We start from the raw sequence: 6,000 nt of genomic DNA, 5'->3' as shown, positions 1-6,000 counted from the left end.
ATCCGGACCTATGTCCTCCCTCTTACCCTGGCCAAAGTTTCATTATGGAAATTAGCTTAGTACAAAGCAGACAAATTATTAAATATCATAGCAATAAACAAAATTATGAATGCAAAATTCTCAAAAAAAAAACAGCATATAAAAATAACATAAAATAGATACTACAACAAAAGTAGCTAACACTTACTAAACACATTTTAGTAACAACAACAATTACTGGAAACTTATACAAGGAAATAATAAAAAAGTAAAAAGCAATTTGAAGAATAGAAAGAGATTGCTTTATCAATTATGTACTAGTAAAAAGAATCAAGATCCTTGATTGAAGGATTCATCACTGCAAACTAAAATAAAAAAAAATTATCTTCAATGTAGAAAGACTGTGGAGAACAGAGTCTGATTGACTGACTGAATATATGGCAATAACTTTCCCCAATTCAGAAGAAGCTAGTCCTATAAAAATTTATGACAGAAATGAAAGGTCAGTATCATTAGACTAAAATAATACACTGCACACATCATGACTTTAAATTTGTATGAAATTTAACTGTGTAATTTCTAAATTATTTTTACAGCTTACATAGAATGCACAGACTAAAATAAAATAAGCTGCAGATTGACTGACAGAAATCACTTAGAACCTAAAATATTAAATTCAAGTTGAAGTAGTACCCTTCTAACAAAAATAGCAAATCATTGCTACAAATAAAAGCAGTAACAGTTAATATGTGAGAAGACAAGACCTTTTAAGCTTTTCTAAAATGAGATGTTTTCCATTGCTTCTTGAGTCACATTCTTATATAGTACAGGTCAATGAAAAATATCAGTCATTCAAATACTGACAGCTGAAACTTGAACCTACTCTCACTTGCGTGAATATGCACTTGTACCATTCCAAATACAATTCATAGTGCAAAATAGCAACACTAAAGGAACTAATATATGGTACATTCTACATGCTTAAAAATATAAATACTCAACTGTGCTATGAAAGTCATGCATGAAAAGAACTATTACATACTTTGTAAGCTCTTCCCCAACGTATATTGAAAGTCAAGAGGGTGTCTGTGTTTAAAGAAGCTTTTCAGAATCAAGAATGTAGTCCTTGTAAATAATGTAAAACTCAAGCCCTTTCTCCTTTATGCCTGAGGGTATAAAGAACACAAAAATAGTTTTCTTCTATTTACTTTTTACAAAATATGTACATTATAAGCTCCTTACTATGCTAAATAAGGTACAAGACTATGTCACTCTGCTTCAAATCACAATAAAAGATATACAAAGCTGGAATAACCCTAAAATTAGCATCAAGATGAAGGAGCTCATAATAAATTAAAAAATACCTTTCGCAAATTAAAATAAATGATCCTTTGCAAAACACTGTACATTTCATATACAGTATGCAAACTCATTTCCAGGTGAAAAATTCACATAACACCCTGTCCATTCAAATATCAAGATGGTAAAGAGACAGATAAAAATTATGTAATCTAGATCCAGCACAGAAATATCTAATTGTCCAAGGAGTACCCTGAAAACTAATCCTTGCCTACTGTTGTTGTTTTTGATTAAGCTGACCTTGTGTCAGCACGGGCTCTTGCTCGCAGAGCAGCCTGTAAGTGCCTTCTGTGGCCATTAACCTTTATAAAGCCCTAATAACTAATCCTTACCTTCATGGCCAGTAACCAAAGCGTTTAGGTCACTTAAGCCAAGAGGCAAAGATAAACAGCAAACTTTATGTAATATAACATCCGAGGCACACATACTCCCTCTCTTGCTGGAATGTTGGCACTGTATGTGCACATTAAAGAAAAAAATGTACAGTAGTACTTTAATCTGAGTTGCTTTCAAAGGGTAACTCTTCATAACTATGAATATGAAAAAAACTGTTACGCTCTATTTGAAACTTTTGTTTTTCATACTGCTTTTATCCTAAATAACACCTGTATATCACCTGCATTGACTTTAAGTATTTTTATTAGGACTTTAAACATAGTGAACAGAAACTTATGATAAGCAAAATACAATTTACAAATTATTTACACAAGCATCAGGACAGACTTTTAAACTGTTGTATTTCAACTTTGGCAAGCTGCGTTTCCCTATTTATTGCTGAATCATGGGTTCAGTAGTACTACAATATACTACTAAATATACTCGAGTCCTAAGGAAAATAATGAAATACTTAAATTAACAAGAAACTAATTGAGTCTTAATTAAAAGGGCAGAATATTTAAAGTATCACCAAGAAATTACAAAAACATTCATAACTTTTTAACACATAAAATAGCTACTTGCATCTAAGTGAAAGAATTAGGCAAATTACTTTCCAAAGGTACAGTATACTGACCTGTGTCATCTTTGTTCATACAACTATATTAATCCACTGTACTTGGATAAGAAAACTTGCTTAAGTATAATATGCATGAACATTCTAACGGATTTGTCTTGGGCAGTGATCAGTTCAATGCAACGTGTAACAATTCATCTTTATAGAGCAAATTTCTCCTTTGCTCAACAATGACCATATAAAATAAAGTAAGTTATTCTTCCTTCCTCGTCCAGCGCCACCATGCAACAACCATCCTGTCCCAGATGTTGTCGAAGGAGTCCATAGCTGGCCGAACATCAAGGATTGCGAACTTGTAGTCCTTAGGATCAACATCACCACCATCATAGTAGTCGATAATGTAGCGAACTTCTTTGCCGCAACGGTCAACAATCCAGTCGTGGCGGTCAAAAGGTAACTCATAACTGGAAAGAACAAAAGAAATATGATGATCCACTAAATTTTACTCTCCACCAAATTCGGTAAATTAGTTAACATCTTTTAGTGCCACTTTCATTAATCGAATAAACATACAACTGTGTTACTTTAAATCTTCCCGAATACACAGTAGGTAATCCTTTGTTGTTAAATATTTTTTTCTATTCTATTTAATTATTAATTTACCTTTTCCTTTCTAGTAACTGACCTCTCCTTTCTCCATTTCCTATTACTTTCTGTTACTTCTTTCAAATGAACACCATATCCTTTGTAATCTTGAATCTCAAGTTCATGGCCACTGTGGGCTTGTTCCATATGAACAGGGTTCATCTTCTGAATAAAATAACAGTAATAATAATAATAATCAGAATTGGATCTATCTATTCAGTCTTTACAAACAACTATGACTCAATATTCACACTCTTGGAACAACTATGCATCTACTTCGACAATGTTTATGTTTTTGTACAAAATAAGACAGAAGATTCAGTTAAGGAAGCCATCTCAGAGTAAACAGGCAAATTAGTCACAACAGAATAGCTCAGATTAGAGTCGTAGCCTATGCCTAAAGACAATGCAAGTTCAATAGGCAATTAAGAATTAACGAAGGACAGAAGAGAATCTAGGTTAAACTTTGATGTTTTCCTCCATAATTTTGGAAAAATATTTTGTTGCCCTTCAACATCTAAATTTTACGATTTTCTGTGACTTAGGCTAAGTTACTGGGTACTGAAAACAACATATGAGTTTTTTTGAGTTCTGTAATAGCAAAGTTTCGAGGGATAACTCAAAACTTCTTCAGAGTTTTCTGCAGACCGGGGTTAACATGGAAAAGGCCAAAAATATTAAAAACCTTTATTAAACTGGGAAGGGGGAAACCCCACTCCTTCCAAGTCAGAGCAAATGCCCTACATTAGATTAGGTTAGGCTCACGACAACTAAGATGGTCTAGGCTCTAGAAACTCACAGCAGAACCTAGGCTACTCTAGGTTCACTAGGTACAGTTAAAGATGAAGTATAATTAAGGTTAGGCTAAGTGATTTGGCAAACCTTACACAAACACATATATACACTCCTCCAATCTGCAGTCACTCAACTACACTTCACCTCTAACAATACCTATACTCTGTATTTTTCCATCTGTCCATCCGCCTGTGGTGTTTTCGCATGGTAACACTGCGTCCCAGGCTTTAAATAGTTACGCTGTGTAAGTTTAAGGTAAATAAAAGGATATCTGGGTGTACATTTGCAACTGAAAAGTGTTTTAATAATTTACTGTATGTGAATTACACCGTTAATATGCAAAATAGGATATCATTATAAATGTTGAATGTAAGCTGAATGTAACTATCTAAAGCCCGGGATGCAGTGTTACCATACGCAAACACCACAGGCGGGTGGACAGATGGAAAAAAACCGAGTATAGTGAATCTAGAGTACCCTAGGCTATGCTGTGAGGTTTCAGAGAATGCACATGTATATACTTCTTTTTATGAATTGTACATGTTTGTGCAGTTGGCAATTCATAGCAGTAACCTTCCTTAATGCATCAAATCTAGCTACCCAATTTGCATTTCTTCAAAACTTGTCCTTGTACACTTTAATTTTTAATTGAATCTCAATTTGTATTTGGCAAAAGCCAGTAAAAACAAAAACAAAGTACGTAAACAATAAAATGTGTCTGGTTACAGAACACAGTAATCCCATGATGTTTTCAATACCTTGTAACTTAAGTCTATTGTACCAAAATCAGTAAAATGTGGATGTTGAAGGAAAGTCAACAAAATAATTTTCCAAAATTAAGAAGGCAAACACCAGAAGGTAGGCCTAATAAACAACTTTTACTATGGTAGATTCACAACAACCTAGCATTTGATGTCTAGGCCAGAGCCTTGCGACACTCCTAATTGGCTGTTGATAAGCCAATGACAGGGATGGAAACTCTCAGTCTCTCTCAAGAGTTCACATGGGCAGGATGTGTTCAATCTCTCCTGAAGGATACGTCTTTCAAAAGTATCCCTCAGGAGAGGAGGCACATACATACTGTCTATGTGAACTTTCAAGAGAGACTGAGTTTCCAGCCGTCATAGGCATATCAACAGCCAATCAGGAGTATTGTAAGGGACTGGCCTAGACAACAGATGCACGGTTGATGTGAATCTATTATACGTAGTATTATTTTTCTTATTTCCTAACTGTCTCTTGCAACCTAAAAGTTTTTACTTTCAAAAATAATTCTTGAAGAACTAGGTAATACATCACTTCCCAAGTACCTTTTCAATCTGAGAAGGCGAAAGTTAATAGTTTGCACTTCACTTATCAGACTGCTAATAGATGCCAATTACATTATAAATAATTTTTTTTTAGAAATGTGTTATTAAAAAATGACGCTGTACTCTGATATCCAATAGGCCTATACTTTTTTTTATAGAATCTGGAAAGGCAAAATTCTACATGCCAAAGCCTCCCACTGAGAATAGAAACCAGTAGAGAAAGGAAAATAAGAAGTTAAGAATAAACTATAAAATATAATAAAAAGAAAAACCAATTGGAAAACTAAATACTGTAAACAGTGAAATGAGACCTAAGTGAATTTATTACAAAAATTTACACCTAGTTTGAAATTCTGTAGTTCCAATGATTAAGCTAATAATGAGGAGGGTCATTCCATAATTTGAGCATAACTGGAAGTCAGGGCACGATGCCCTAGGTTAAAGGAAAGCTAGGATAGGATATATCAGTGTTTTTGGAAATTTTATTCTAAAAGATAATTATGACAACTACCTTGCCTGTTCATTTAACATGACAATCATTAGCTGAGCCTGCTACATAATTTTGTAAGAAAAGTATAGAGTATAACTTAATTTACACCCTGAAATATAATAAACATCTGTTACTAATCACAATCTTTTTTTATTTTCTGACTCTTACAACCTAAAGGTTTTTACTTTTGAAACTAATTCTTGAAGGACAGGGTAACACATCACTTCCAAAGTTCCTTTTCAATCTGTGAAGACTAAAGTTAGTAGCTTGCACCTCACTTATCATATTGCTAATGGATGCAAACTACTTTATAAATAACCTAGTCTTACTCTCCTTGTTTCAAAAATACTTTTAGGTATAAATCTGATAACACAGTTGAATTAGAAACCTGTATTGATTTTGAATAAAAGATTTTAAAAACAGTTATTTATTTTTAAAAGGTCTCATTTTCACATCTAGACCTTATTACT

General features: G+C 33.5%; 1 pseudogene; it reads right to left on the bottom strand.

Moving 5' to 3' along the window:
• Window positions 1–1,169: 1,169 nt before the first annotated feature.
• The window catches only part of LOC135209749 (holocytochrome c-type synthase-like), a 68,309-nt pseudogene continuing 63,478 nt past the window's right edge, over window positions 1,170–6,000 (bottom strand).

Source organism: Macrobrachium nipponense, chromosome 38, assembly GCF_015104395.2.
Source record: "Macrobrachium nipponense isolate FS-2020 chromosome 38, ASM1510439v2, whole genome shotgun sequence".
Taxonomy (NCBI): domain Eukaryota; kingdom Metazoa; phylum Arthropoda; class Malacostraca; order Decapoda; family Palaemonidae; genus Macrobrachium; species Macrobrachium nipponense.
Note: the sequence above shows the minus strand (reverse complement) of the source record. Positions and strands in the feature narration are given on the sequence as shown.